Source organism: Garra rufa, chromosome 1 (assembly GCF_049309525.1).
Source record: "Garra rufa chromosome 1, GarRuf1.0, whole genome shotgun sequence".
In the NCBI taxonomy this organism is placed as follows: Eukaryota; Metazoa; Chordata; class Actinopteri; order Cypriniformes; family Cyprinidae; genus Garra; species Garra rufa.
Genome location: NC_133361.1, coordinates 15,964,560 through 15,979,367, shown reverse-complemented (window position 1 = coordinate 15,979,367; position 14,808 = coordinate 15,964,560). Strand labels below are relative to the sequence as shown.

The following is a 14,808-nucleotide window of genomic DNA, read 5'->3' as shown; positions in this document are numbered from 1 at the left end:
AGCGAGTGCTCTTTTGGCTTCAAGCCAGGGCGAGCAAGAGGTTGAAATGGAACAAGATGAGCTCTTTTTTGAGCCCATGCAGCCTCCTTGCCCCGCATATGGAGAGTTGATGTCTGTTATGGACCGCGCGGCTACCCCTTCTGTGGAAGCCCGCCAGGGAAAAGGCCGCCCTAGGCAGACTAGACGAGCGGCTTCTTCCCGGCCATGACAAAGCCAACTCCTGTGAGCCTCCCATTCCTTCCTGATCTGCATAAGAGATCGAGAGGGAATGGGACAGGCCATATTCAGCCCGCATTCACAGGCATCAGCATGTGAATCATGCTGATGTCGAGGGAATGCATGGGCGCGGATATGTGACGATGCCTCTCACTGAGCAGACGTTTGCGAACTATCTCTCAGAGCGAGGGACATCCAGGGCCGGTGCTCCTCTGCACACGATGGTAGTGTTGCAGAGGCGTACCAGGCTGATCTGCTGAAAGATCTGGACCGAGCCCCGGGGTTTTGCATCCCTCGCCGGTCCACGCCTCCACCTGAACACCGGGGGGAAACCAGGCCCGTCCTGGTTCAAGGGCCAGAGACGAGGCCAGGTCGCCAGTGTGGGGCTACCTGCCCCTCCTTTTTCCCCTTACCAAAGACTCTGGGGCTGGGCCAATGATGAGATTGAGGCTCAATCTGTTGGCCCGGTACGTGAACAGTAAAGACACTTTAATAAAATATTCAAGCGTGTAGTGTATGTTTTCTTTTGTCTACCAGCTCCGCTTGGGTGATTGCTATTGCAGTTTTCGAGCTCCTCTTGAGTTCTACTGCCACCAAGTGCCGAGTGTAGCCAGGTCTCCCCTCGTTTTATAAAAGAAAACAGTGTGTAAGACGTCCACTCGTAGAAATCCCCTCGTGGGTTAAGCGTTGTCAGGTTTTGAAACCTCCGCTAGAGTGAGCTTGGTATAGACATGATCCAACATACATATACATGCGAGAATATGTAAAAAAAAAAAAAAACCCTCTTGAGCGTTGTCAAGCTGCTTCAAGCGAGAAATCGCTCTGCTGAAGCCTCCGCTCACTCAAACCCTGCTAAGAGTAATACTCTTCTTGCATGAGTGTAGTCAGGTACCTTCCCTGTGTATTTCATATACACATATGTGAGACCTCCACTCCTAGGAGTTTGTGTACTAGGGTGAATAGAGCGTCGTCAAGGCTCCCTCTCTGAGAGAGAGATGTTTTACTGAAGCCTCCGCTCTCTTTAAAAAGCCCCGCTTTGAAGTAGAAATCTTATATATTTGGCTGTCAGGCCCCATTCTGGGCCTCGCTAAATTACCTTCTGGCATTGTGACCCAATCCGCCAGAATTGAGTGTAGCAGGCCTAGGAGGCCTCCTCTCTGTGAAGTCCTCTGTAAAGAGAGACATATAAAGATAATACTTCTTAGCGCTGAATGTAGCCAGGTCATTCTTAGACCTCCATTCAGGAGAGCTTTTTACTGGGTCGAGTGTTGCCAGGCTCCCTCTATGTGAGGTGTTTCTGTTAAGCCTCCACTTCCCAGAAATACAGGCCGGGAAAACACAAGGTTAAGGCAGCTTGTGAATTCTTTTCATGGACCTGTCACTACAAGCGTTGAGTGTAGTAAGGCCTCCCTTCCTGAGAGGGCGTGTATACCAAGGCCTCCACTCGATAGAGCTTCCTCAGTTGAGCGTCGTCAGGCTTGTTACGTTCGAGAGAGCTTGTAACCATTAAAGCCTCCCTCACTGAAAGCTCCGCTTCCGGGTTCTGCTATCGCCCGGGAATAATACAGGTGTCTTCCTCGCGAAACGCTTAGAGCACCTTCTCAAAGCCACGTTAGTGGTGTTTGCTCACACAATGGTTTTGAGCATTCCCTAAAATCCACACGAGTGGTAAGTGCACTACAAAAATAGGCACTTTACTAAAATCCATATTTATGGTAAGGATCCCTCCCGTAAAGGCAGGGTCCTTCTTCAAATCCCTCACGGGTTGGACCACGCAGGATAATCCTCCGTGCCCATTCTTCGAGTTGGTTCCAAAACCTTTAAGTTTTTTCAACTCCTTTGATAAGCACAGTGTAATAGGTCTCCCCTCTGTCACAGCCAACAGTACTGAGACCTTCACTCTCACAGTTATAGCAGCTAGCAGGCCCATGAGTGCCTCGCTGACTATTTTTTGGGGGAAGTGCAGTCTTCCACTCACCAAAAACTAGTGTTGTAGGCTTCTCTCCCTGGAGATGTAGTCTCGGAGCCTCCACTACACAGAGCTAGATGATAAATGAGAATTTTTCATTATTGGCGCTGACTGTGAGTATCTGCCTTTTCTTGAGCGTCGAGTGTAGTCAGGCCTCCCCTCGCCTAGAGCGTTTCCTGAGGCCTCCACTCTGAAGAGTTTCCCTAGGGAGAGCGTCGTAGGCCTCCTCTCGTTTTAGAGAGTCTTTCTGCTGAAGCCTCCCCTCTCCAGAAGCTCCGCTTTCAGGCTCTGCTATCGCCTAGAGACTGCAAATCTGGTGATCCTCGCTATGCTCAGGGCACCCATTCAAAACCACATTTGTGGTGTTTGCTCACGCAAGTCTTTGAGCACTCGCTAAAATCCACGTGAGTGGTAAGTGCACTACTTAGGCACTTTACTAAAATCCATACTTATGGTAAGGTTCCTCCCGTAAAGGCAGGTTCCTTTCTGAAATCCTATACGGTATGGACCACGCAGGGCATTCCTCCGTGTCCATCTTCTGAGTTGTTTTTTTCAAAAACCTTTTAGTTTTCCAACTCCAATCCAGATAGCACTGCTAGCAGGATTGAGTGTTGACGCCTTTCAGGCCTCCACTCTCCAGAAGAGCTCCAAAACGAAGGTAATTCTGTCGCACAGGCTAGTCAGCCTCGCGGATGACCTTCAGGATTAGAGTGTAGATAGGTCATAAGACCTCCACTCTCAGAGTTCTTCTTTGCTAAGCACGGAGGTGTGTTAGGCTCCCTCCTTGAAAGCCTCCACTCTCCAGACTCCACTCAGGTAGTACTGTCGCATGGGCTATTCAGCCTCGATGAACACCTGCAGTGTTGAAGTGTAGTAGGTCTTGGGACCTCCACTCTTAGAGTCCTTCTGCTGCTCGCAGATCATTGCTAACCTCACTCAGAGTCCTTCGTTGCCTCCAGAGATTCACTAGAAATAGGCGGTCCGACTGCACAGGCTATTCAGCCTCGCGGACCACCTCTGGTGTTGGGTGTAGATAGGTCACGGACCTCCATCCTTAGAGTCGTCCTCTGCTGGGTGCAGAGTGGTACCAGGCTTCTTTTTACCAAAAGCCGCCACTTTGCAGAAACTCCACTCAGGTAGTTTTGCTGCACAGGCTATTCAGCCTCGCTGTCTACCCTCAGTGTTGAAGTGAAGTGGGTCACGAGACCCCCACTTTTAGAGTTTTCCTTTGCAAGACACAGAGTGCTTTCCTGGCTTCCTTTGAAGCAGTCACTCCTCTGAACTCCCTGTAGGTAGTTCTGCTGCACAGGCTACTCAGCATCACTGACTACCCCCAGGTTTTGAGTGTAGAAGTGCCGCGGCACCTCCATTCTTAGAGTTGCACTCTGGAAGGCACAGAGTGTTGCCAGGCTTCCTTTCGGCGAAGCCTCCACTCCTCAGAAATCTCCACTTAGACAGGCCTGCTGCACAGGCTATTCAGCCTCACAGACCATTGTCAGTGTCAAGTGTAGTTAGGTCATGAGACCTCCACTTTGTAGATTCCCTCTGAGCATACGCTCCACTCGGGTAGTTCTGGTTGCACAGGCTATTCAGCCTCACTGAATACCCCCAGTGTCGAGTATAGCCACCTATACCTGTTAGCACTGAATGTTGTCAGGTCCCTAGAGCAGACATTCGCTCTGCTGAGACCTCCATTCCCTAAACTCCGCCCCTTATGGTCAGGGCGTTTATGAGCTCCTTCACTTAGAGAGCTAAAGTGTAGTAGGCTTCCTCTAGGCCTCCACGCTTGAGAGTTGCGTGCACAGGTAGCCGAGCTAGCCGTGGCAGGTCACTGGGCCCCAGCGACTCTCGCTGAAGCAGGGGTGATTTTCCTTCTTGACTCATCATTCAGTCAGTTTGATCACCTATCCCTCGGCATGGCGGTGTTGGTATAAACGTTCCCAAAGTGTCCACCAGGACGCAGCGTAGAGTTCCCTCCGGAAGGGAACGTCTAGGTTACGTATGTAACCCCTGTTCCCTGAGGACAGGGAACGAGACGCTGCGTCTCGTTGCCATGCCTCGGGCCCTGCTCAGACCTCCGTCCGACAAAAAGATGGTGTTGTGCTCTCAGGCACCTGCTTTTATACTAGCAGGCGCCTGTTGATGATGTCATAGGCTGGCGCCGGACAGTGTCAAGTTCACTGTCGTTGTTCTATAGCTTGTTTCAGAACCGGTCATGCTGAAGGCAGTTCCCAAAGTGTCCACCAGGACGCAGCGTCTCGTTCCCTGTCCTCAGGGAACAGGGGTTACATACGTAACCTAGACGATTCTTCTGCTGTGTCCTTTTCTGCTTCCTGTTCTCCCTCTCTTTGACCTGCTCGCAGGTCAACTCTGGTAGCCTGCAGCGACCTGGAAGGAGGATCACAGCTCACACAAGATGTGTTATACCAAGTTTTTCCCTTACCTGCCAGTCGAACACAATGTGAGGTCCTTGCAGTGACCTTCATGGGCTCAGACCATTTAGCAGGCAGCCATTTTCGTTTCATCAATTTCAGTCTTACCCACTGATCCTGGGGGCTTCAGTCACCTGCTGCCAGTCCTGTGAAAAGGTGGGGTTCTGGGGAGAGAATATGTTAATAACCGCCCTTACTTTGTCATAGTAGTCCCCATGTGGCAACACGCCAGCTTCCCTACTGAAAGGGGCCCAAGGCCCAGGAAATTGTCGCCCTTTTAACAGTACAAAAGGTGTTAGACCAGTTGTGCTATTAATAGTGCAACGTACAGACATCAAACCAATTGAAATAACAGTAAGCCAATTCGTCACTGTATCAGAACATATTTCAGCCAATTTTTGTTTCAAAGTCAAATTCATACGCTTTGTCATGTCTTTCTCTCCCCTGTGGCACATGCTGTCAGCTTGTGACAGTACCGAGACCGCCGTTGAAGCTGGCAGCACCAGTTTGCCATTTGGACCCCTCCAAATTCCCTTCCCATCCCTCACTGCTCCCAAGTTTAACCAGGATATGCGTTCTTCAGGAGACGCAGTCAATTTGTTGTAATTTTACATATCGGACAGTAATTTCGGGAGCTAAAGAAGTCAATTTGTCACTGGTTGTTGGAAGCATTTGACTGTCAGTATAACCAGCAGCCCCTCAAGCTGCTGCAGTAGCTGCAGCATTACTCAACGCTACAAAGTCCCACCCCCTGTGTGTGCTTCACACACTTTTTGATAGCCAATGAAAATGTATGGCCTGCAATAGCTCAGTGGCTTCTTGGGCATGTTTAATCGGCTTCCCTGTTGACGTTACTAAACCACATCTTGCCCACCCTGGCAGCTCAGTAAGTGCTGCTGATACTGCATATGTTGAGTCATAAGAAATGTTGACCCTCTGGCCTATTGCCATTTTTAGAGCACATATCAACGCCCGCAATTCAGCTCTTTGTGCTGAGGGGTGGTCACTCATGCCTTCACTTATGCTAGCCATGCGTGACCAACACCCTAATAATTCTTTTTGCCTTCCCTTAATCTCTTTTGGCTCTGTTTGGGCCATCCCTTGTGACTGTTTCTTTTTTTTAATCAAGGGTTACAACATTTCCCATGTTATTATATTTTAATTAAAACTAATGCTTATTAAAATAATTTACAAGGCTTAATTAAAAATATTAAACTATTGCCTTTGCAACAAAATGAAATAAATCAGAAATTGCTCAATATGTATTTTATTTAGTTATCTATTTATTTACTTATTTATTTATTGTTTGTTATATTTATTTTAACTTACTTTAACATTCATTCATTGAAACCTGATACTGGTAAAGTATTTACTAATATTTATTTATGTTTCTTCCTAATTACCATTTCCACAATTTTCGCCAACTTTCCTTATATGTCGCCATTCTAACTTTTATACTTTTATCCTTTCTTTATCAACAGTTGAGTTTCACAATTGGATCACACCGTCTGCAGTCTGGACGACGTCCAAACAATTGACACAACCAATTTCTTGGAATATTTTTTTTTTTTTTTTCTTTGAATTCTTATCGTACCCCTCAATTCAACTATTATAGTTTTCTATATGTACTCTCTCTTCATATATTAGTTTTATTTAACATCAACTGACATAAACCATACACATACACACTTCTTTCACTTCACAAAACGCATATGCCACATGCACTTGATCTCAAATTTAGGAGGTCCTTGAGAAAATCAACCTTATTAGGCTTCGACCCCGTCAGGTTTTACGATGTTTCTTTCACCTTTATTTACCAATATTTTGGAGGTCCTTAAGAAATTTTAATCTATCCTACTGCCCAATTACCCCCGGACACACCGCCTCCTTGCACACAGCCTTAAATTTGTCTCCTGCTGCCCAATTTCCCTGCACACAGCCCTCGCACACAGCCTATTATTTTATACCTCCTATTTTATTTACTGGAGACCTTCAAAATTAAAAGAAAACTCAACTTCTCACAGTCATCTCTATGCCCTAATAGTCTACACACCCACCACCTAGGAACGTTCTTAACTCTTTTTCTACTAGTAGGAAATATCAGTTCTAACACCATCTGCTAATTAGGATCTCTCCATTCATACATTCACTTTCAAATTTTATTTTCTTTCATACAGTCCCTTTATCATAGGGCTCATCAATTTCCCCCTCCTCTCCGAGCCGTAAGAATGCTGCGTCCGTTCCTACCAGGTCACACTTAAGTGACGGTCCAGAGAAGGTGCGCAGCACTCCAACCTCCCAGATACGGAGTAGTTCACACTCACACACACTTTCAGAGATCGTTCAGTACACAGACACTTTTACACGTTAATCACGCCGGAATTTTACAGGATTTATCCATATATAAACTACACACATACATAGGCCTTTTCTATTTTACAAACACAGATGACATACACACATTTACTGCCTGGTCTCAACTTTGGGAGGTCCTTGGGAAAATCACCACTTTGACACCATCGCCGTGGCTATTTAAGAAGTTCCGTCACCTCGAGATCCTTAAGAAAATCACCACTTTGACGCCATCGCCGTAGCTATTTAAGAAGTTCTGTCACCTCTAAAAATTGACCTGAGACCCTTTGGATATCCTTTACCTTATTTCACTTTCTTACTCTTTGAGTTTACCCAATTTTATACAAAACGCAAAACTGATATTCACTTCCTATTCAACTCTTCAATTTAGTAGTAGCCAAACTGCAGTTTTTTATGAAAAAGGTAACTGCTTACCTGTTATTTATTTCTCTGCGCAGAGGAGTTGAAATGGAGATGTCCTTCAGTTTCTGATTCCTCGTCTCGGGCGAATCCGGGTGCCCCCCTCCAAATTGTTGGAAGTTACCGGTATTCTAAGAATACCTACTTCCCCCCAGCTCGTTTATTCGCCCTTTAAATAAAACAGCTCGAGTCCGCGTCAAAGTTTAAAGCCAATTTAATAGTAAAGTCAAAGAGTGCTGAGCTCAGGATTCCAGAACAGCCAATATCAAATCTGACATTCTGGGCAGTCCAGGAATGTCTCACAAAGCTAAAATATGCATTTATATTCTTGATTCTGCAGGCCTCTCCTCCTGATATCGTTCAACCATTCTCCTCCAATCAGGGCGTGTTCACCAACCGTTCCTGGACAGAAAAGAAAATACAGCCCCATCCCATTCTTCTTCTTAGAGTGACCAAAAGTCTAGTCTAAAGTGACCTTCAAATTGCTACTACTTTTGCAGGGCTTCTTTTCTCCTACGTGCCTGTAAACAAAGGTTTCTCAGAAATGACATAAATGTAGAGAGTTCGCAACTACACGCACACATTTTACTAAACAGATTCTGTTACATAGTGTACACTTTGTCTTTTCATTAAGCACAGAACATTCTGTATTCTCATAAGCACAGAACAACCAAAACACAAATTTAAAAGCATTAACAAAAAGTATTTTCTACAATGCACATATATTTTCATACAAAAAACTGTAGATTTTCTTTCTGTAGATTTTAGATTTAACTTTCTTTGGCAGAATAGTAAAGGTTAAAGAGCTATAACCCCCAATAGACACCATCATTTAAATTCAATTTGTAATGGTTTTACTGGTTTTAATGGGACTTGTATTGGTTTAAATGGAAAATGTAATGAACCCTGTGAATTTCAACTGATAATTGGTCGCCTTATAATGACTTGTTAAATCCACTAATTGAACATTACAGGAATACATCTTCTAACGATTATAATGGTTAAAAATGGATGGTTTGTAATGGTATTTGTAGAAACCATTAGAATTTCTGTGCTGGTTTCTATTGTTTTTTGAGCAGGGAAGCCAGGTTCAGAGATATTTATATTAAAATACTACTTCAATTGTTGTCCCATCCAAACATATAACGTCTTTATTACATTGTTGTTGTTTTTTTCCAAACCACATCACTTTTGTTTTGCGCTATTTAGAACTAAATTTAAGTCATAATGTTTCACAGATGGGGTTTAGACTAAATCAGGATTAAGCCATAGTTCAAGTAACATTTAAGTAATTTTTATAAACGTGCTTAGAAAACAAACATTACTGGTGTGCATCTTGAGACAAAACAAAGGCACTGATATATATGTGACCCTGGACCACAAAACCAGTCATAAGGTAAAATTTTACAAAACTGAGATTTTTACATCATATGAAAGCTCAATAAATAAGCTTTCTATTGATGCATAGTTTGTTAGGATAGGACAATATTTGACCAAGATACATCTATTTGAAAATCAGGAATCTGAGGGTGCAAAAAAATCAAAATACTGAGAAAATCACCTTTAAAGTTGTCCAGATTAGGTTCTTAACAATGCATATTACTAATCAAAAATTACATTTTGATATATTTACAGTAGGTATTTTACAAAAAATCTTCATGGAACATGATCTTTACTTAATTTCCTAATGATTTTTGGCATAAAAGAAAAATCTCAAATTTTGACCCATGCAATGTATTTTTGGCTATTGCTACAATTATACCCCAGCGACTTAAGACTGGTTTTGTGGTCCAGGGTCACATATTTTAAGATCAGTCAGTGCAAGTTTCTTTCAGTTAAAACAGCTCAGACTTACATTTTAGTCTAGGACTAGGCTTAAGTCTTGTTTGTGAAACCAGGGGTATATGTTTTATCTTTATTCCCTACTAAAATAATAAAACAGTAATAAATCATTCCGTGTTAGACAAATGCAGCCTCTGTTATATGCTATATACATTTTCCTTAAATCATCCTGCCATCCGTGCCCAAGAGTTTGAACAGAGTAAGCAAAGCAAAAAAATTGCATAAATTAAGTCTAACATTACACAAAGTATTAGAAAAGTATGACCGTCGTCATTATTGATAGCTATAGAAAGTTTCAGAAACTTGCTGGATTTAGTGTAAAATCACTCACGTTAGACATGTTGAAGTCCAGAATCTCAGCTGAACACGCAAAAGTTTGCATTCCCAGCAAACATTTGGACGTGTAATGACCGTTGAAAAGACGTCCGTCCGACACGTCCCGTCATGGTTGAAAAATAGTTCCAAAATGGAAGTTGAACCGACGTCTTTTCTGGCCGTGAATTCCACGTCTCTTCTGGCCGTGAATTCCACGTCTCTTCAGCGCGTCCATGGACGTCAGAATTAGTCTTCTTCTGGATGTTTATATGGTGTGTTTATGCATAAGTGTAGGCATATAAGCCTGCATATAAAATAATCATACACTAATTGTGTTAAATCGTAAACAGGCGATTTTGACGTTTAAGCATCTAAACTTGACAAAGGTTCTAAAAAGGGCCAAAATCGGCCCAGTCATACCGAAACGTCTAGATAGAACACGTTATAATCACGTGTAGATCAAACAACACATTACTTTACTTATACATTTAAGTACTTAATATAATTAACTGCATCTGAATATAAGGTTAAGGTTTGATACATGCAATTATGCATAATTTATAGTTATTACAGTAACTACATGTAACAAGGTCACTGTAAAATAAAGTGTTATATTATTAACATTTTAGTAGTTCATTACAAATGATCAAAGATAACGGGATGAACTAAAGTCACAATTTATTTATCACATTTATTTTATGGTTTTAATACAAATTCACCTGGGAAACAGGAAAAATTAACATGTTCATCACGAAACAAATTCAGTTTCATAACTAAATTTAAGGAATTGAGCTGTCACAAATATCTCCCACATCTTTTTCACCCGAAAACTTATTTTTTATAACCCCCACCCCCCGCTCTTCCTGGAGCATGTTTTAGATGTTCAGCCATAGCGCCATCAATTTCCGATTCCGTTGAATTGGGGTTCCACCTCTTCACAGCATCTGAGGGAAGAAAATATGAATGTAAAAAGCAAAAAGTTAAATAAGCACTTATTTTTAAATTGTTTTTATCTATCAAACTAATTGTACAATGCAGTCGAACAAGACTTTTCCCATCCATTTCATGAACACATTAACCTGTGATATGAGTAACATGAGAACATTATATTTTAGTGGATTTCTCTGACACTCTACATGTCACAGTATTGAGAGCTTCTCTGAGATACCAAATGATTGAATGTTTCACCAGGACCACTCCCTGTCCTTAGTCTTCAAAAAGTCTAAAAGTAATGTAGTGACACTCTTATGGAAATAAGATAATTTGTAATTATTTAAATTTGTCTAATTTTTAAACTGTGTGTCATGAATCAACAGCTCAGAAAAATGTTATGCATTTCAAAACAAAGTGACGACTTAATTTGTGATGCAGGATGTTGATTTCATACATGTCCACATATGAGAACACCAGGACTAAAACATGTTAATTATGCGTTTGGACATCTCTGATAAAAACAGGTCTTTTAAATAAGACACAAGGAACATACGATGTGTCACAAATTACCTTGTATTATATTATATAAAGGTGTAGCCTTGAATGCAGCCTTTTCTAGCTGGCCACCACCCTGCATGTTGAATTTTGCCATTAAGGCATTTGACATGATTCTGCGAAATAAACGATTCAGTCATAATATTAAAATGCATTGTAAGATCAGTATTACAAATTAGCAGTACTGTGCAGCTTGCCAATTGCATGCAGTGTTAAAACATACACTTTCACAACCACTCTCTATCATGTAATAAGTGCTCTATCCCTATCCAAAGGTTTTGTGACAAGTAATGACTCATTCATTTCTTACACTAACATTATGTTTTTATATCTTGTTTTAAGTCCTACAAACAACCTGATTTAGCACAGACATTACAACTTCAACACAAAAACAGGCAATTATATAAGTAGATATAGTGTGTGACAGAATTATAGTATTACCAAAGGTTGAGGTTATTATTGTGGATACTGTTACTATTGTCATTTTTTTCTGAAATACGACACAGCAAAACACACAAACAATGCTAGGTAAATACATACCTGTTCATACACAGTCTCTGACTGACATTCGGCCAACTCTGGACAGTTGCTGAACCTAAAAGTGACACCACAATCAAAATAATGTAATAATGTTTTGAAAAATCAAGAGCAAGACAGAATTGACAGCAAACAAAAACAATGGTATCGATATTGGCATTAGATTACCGATAAACAACTACTTGTACCTCTAATAAAAGATTTACAAACGGACTGTTTGCAAACTTTGCTTTAATGAATTTCCCATAAATGGCCTGCGTTTCAAACACCATATAATATTCCTTACTTGCTGATGGCATGGGGTAATTATCTGGTTCCACCTATTTGAAATTGTAAAACACCAAGGCAGGCTCCACTGTCCCCTCGGATTCTGAGCTGCTGTCCTCTTCCGCTAAGGCATCAACTCTTGCCCTTCGACATCTCCACTTTCTTTGATAGTCAGAGGACATGTTTAGCAAATCTGAAATTACAAAATACTTTTAAAGCACTTATTGAAGTCAGCCATGCTCAAATTAATTTACAGATTTCAGTGAATTATCCCTGAGCTCCTCCTACAGTTTTAACATATCACAGTCTTTCATTGCATTTATTTTCAGAAATAAACTTTCAGAATGCTACATCTGAGTAGTACTTTTTAATTTAATCTTTAAACATGTTTAATCAACCGATGTGCTCTTATGTGCTGCATGTCATTGATATCAAAGTACATATATACATTTAACTATTGTTTTTTTCCCTTTTATAGCTTGCCTAATAATAAAGAAATATATATATATATATATATATATATATATATATATATATATATATATATATATATGCCACAGATGAGTTTCTTTTTAGGGTTAAAAAAGACCATAGCATTAAACATTACCTTTTAGCATACTAGCTAACTTTAGCCCAAGTTAATTTAACTTGACAGTGTGCTTATACTTGCTTTTGGTTCCTCCGAGTAAAACAAGTAAAAATAAAATACATTAATAAAATACCTCAAAATGTACTTACCCATCGGTGAATTTTTAATGATTTGTAAACTCAAAAAACTCTCTCCTCGTGTGCATTACGGCTCACTCCTCTTCTTCTGGTGTTTTTGGCGATTTTGCCAAACCAGCATAAAAAGATGCATTACCGCCACCTATTGATCTGGAATTTTGAGTATACAAACTGTCATATCTCGAGATAATCTGCTATAGAGATACCATATTGCGAGATTTGTAACAACATCTTGGCAGCAGTTTTTGCATCCAGCTCAGACTTTAAATTGTGACTTATATAGCCTATATATATTTAATCATTAAAAACGAAATAATTAAATCATATTGTAATGTATGGGAAACTGGTGGAATAATGGGTAAATGCAGTGATTTCACACTTAACTACAAGCAATTTGTGAATAGAATTTGACATAAAACAAGATGTAAAACAAATGGAAGTTTTTTAAATAAAGATTTCCGTGCTGGTTTGCATGGGTCTTACTAAACGTTTAAAGGACGTCAGTGGACGCCTATTAACAACCTCTTAAGAAACTACTTTGGGCACTTAAATTAATTACTGTAGTATGCCAATGTGAATGTGAATGTAAGCACAATTGCTTTTGCATATTTCATAAGGATTTTATAGAGGTTGACGATGGACTATAAATGCACGTGTAAAAGACGTCACCTGCTGGACGTCCTTTCACAACCGAATCACAACCGGGTATATTTTGAACTACACTCAGCTAAAAGTCAAAGTAAAAACTTTACATGCAACCACATATAATTGTAGACATGTACAAATGCATCTGAGTGCATTTTTAAGAAATATTTTGTGTTAAAATTTTTTTGCATATTTTGTCGTCCTACCGCGACTATTTTTGGCCAGGGACAGGACGTCGCCGTCGGACCAATGTTTGCTGGGTTGCATCTGTAAAAGCACACGAAACGTCTGACCTGCACGTTTGTGTCTAAGCCTTTCAGCCTACACATATGCAAATCACTCACGTGACCTTAGTGTATTTCCCGCTGCTTCAATATAAACATTGGAGTAATCCATCTTCTTAAGACGTAGCCTATATTTAGACTGCAAATATGCAAATTTTACAATATAATAAATACGTAATCTCATAAATTTGTTTCTAAATTAAAGATTTATTTACATATTTTGCAAAGGACAGCCAAACTATGATGTATGTAGTTAAATTTCTCAGCAATATATCTGACCGACATAAACTCCACTAATGTATGGCTGTCGATCAGAATCCATATTCTGAATATTATCTAAAATATTTTTGATGACGATTCCCAAATATGATGATCAAATAAAGTTTTTAAAAAAGAAGAAGAAGAAAACAAGAAAACCATCATGGTTTAATTAATGCCATTTATTTTAACAGACAGGATTATCTTAAATAAAAACCAGATCCATCTGGAAATATGACTCTATATTTAAATTAATTATATTATTCGATCTTTTTGTTGTTGATCATCTTTATGGTCAGCAGTGTTTTTGTGTGTTCACAACTATGCTTTGTTCTTATAGGAAAAGCTAAAACTTTCACCTGCACTTCTTGTCAGACAAGAAAGACAGAAACAGGTTTTTACCTTTACACCGCAACACTAACTGCGCCTGTGGATACAGATTGGTTCCTGTGTTTATGCTGGTGAAAAAAAGAGAAACAATCATGATGAAACCCCCAAATACAAGTATGACATTTCATTACAAATACTGTCTGTATGTAATACAAATGTGAGATGTAACACTAAATGATAAGTAGCTTAATTAAGCATTTAAGAAGCGTATGAGCTCTAGTAACATCAGAGAGTTTCATTTTCATTTCTGCCAAAGAACCGTAAAAACAAATCTGACTTTAAATTGCAAAGATCGTGGACAAAATTCACAATCTAGTAAAATGAACAGCTTCTGTTTTCTGAGTTTGTTGACTCTTACAGGATGATAAACTGAAGAAAGCGACGGAGAAGACAGAATATCACCATGTCCAGTGCTAACACGGGTAACAAACACACACGTATCAGCATTTCAAATGACTGTTCAAAATAATTCAATTCTATAAATATCATTAAAGATTATATACAAAATCAGTTACAGATTATAGAGATAACTGATCATAGATGTTCATTTCTGTTGGTTTGTTGCTGTAATCAAAGACTTGAATGTATTGTAAAAATGTCATTTCATACAGAGACTGTTACCGAAAATCCTACTCCCAGGAGAAGAGAGAGTAAAGATCTACCTCCT

At 40.3% G+C, this 14,808-nt stretch overlaps 1 protein-coding gene and 1 long non-coding RNA gene across 2 annotated transcripts in view; one reads left to right on the top strand and one right to left on the bottom strand.

The window, feature by feature from the left end:
- Positions 1 to 14,808, top strand: part of LOC141290255 (interferon-induced very large GTPase 1-like) — a 453,394-nt gene that overhangs the window by 69,769 nt on the left and 368,817 nt on the right. The window lies entirely within an intron of this gene.
- LOC141326456 (uncharacterized) lies at positions 11,099 to 12,006 on the bottom strand. Its single transcript, XR_012353895.1, has 3 exons — positions 11,858 to 12,006; positions 11,575 to 11,629; positions 11,099 to 11,150 (listed from the first exon to the last, which is right to left on the bottom strand). It is a non-coding gene; the product is annotated as an uncharacterized lncRNA (long non-coding RNA).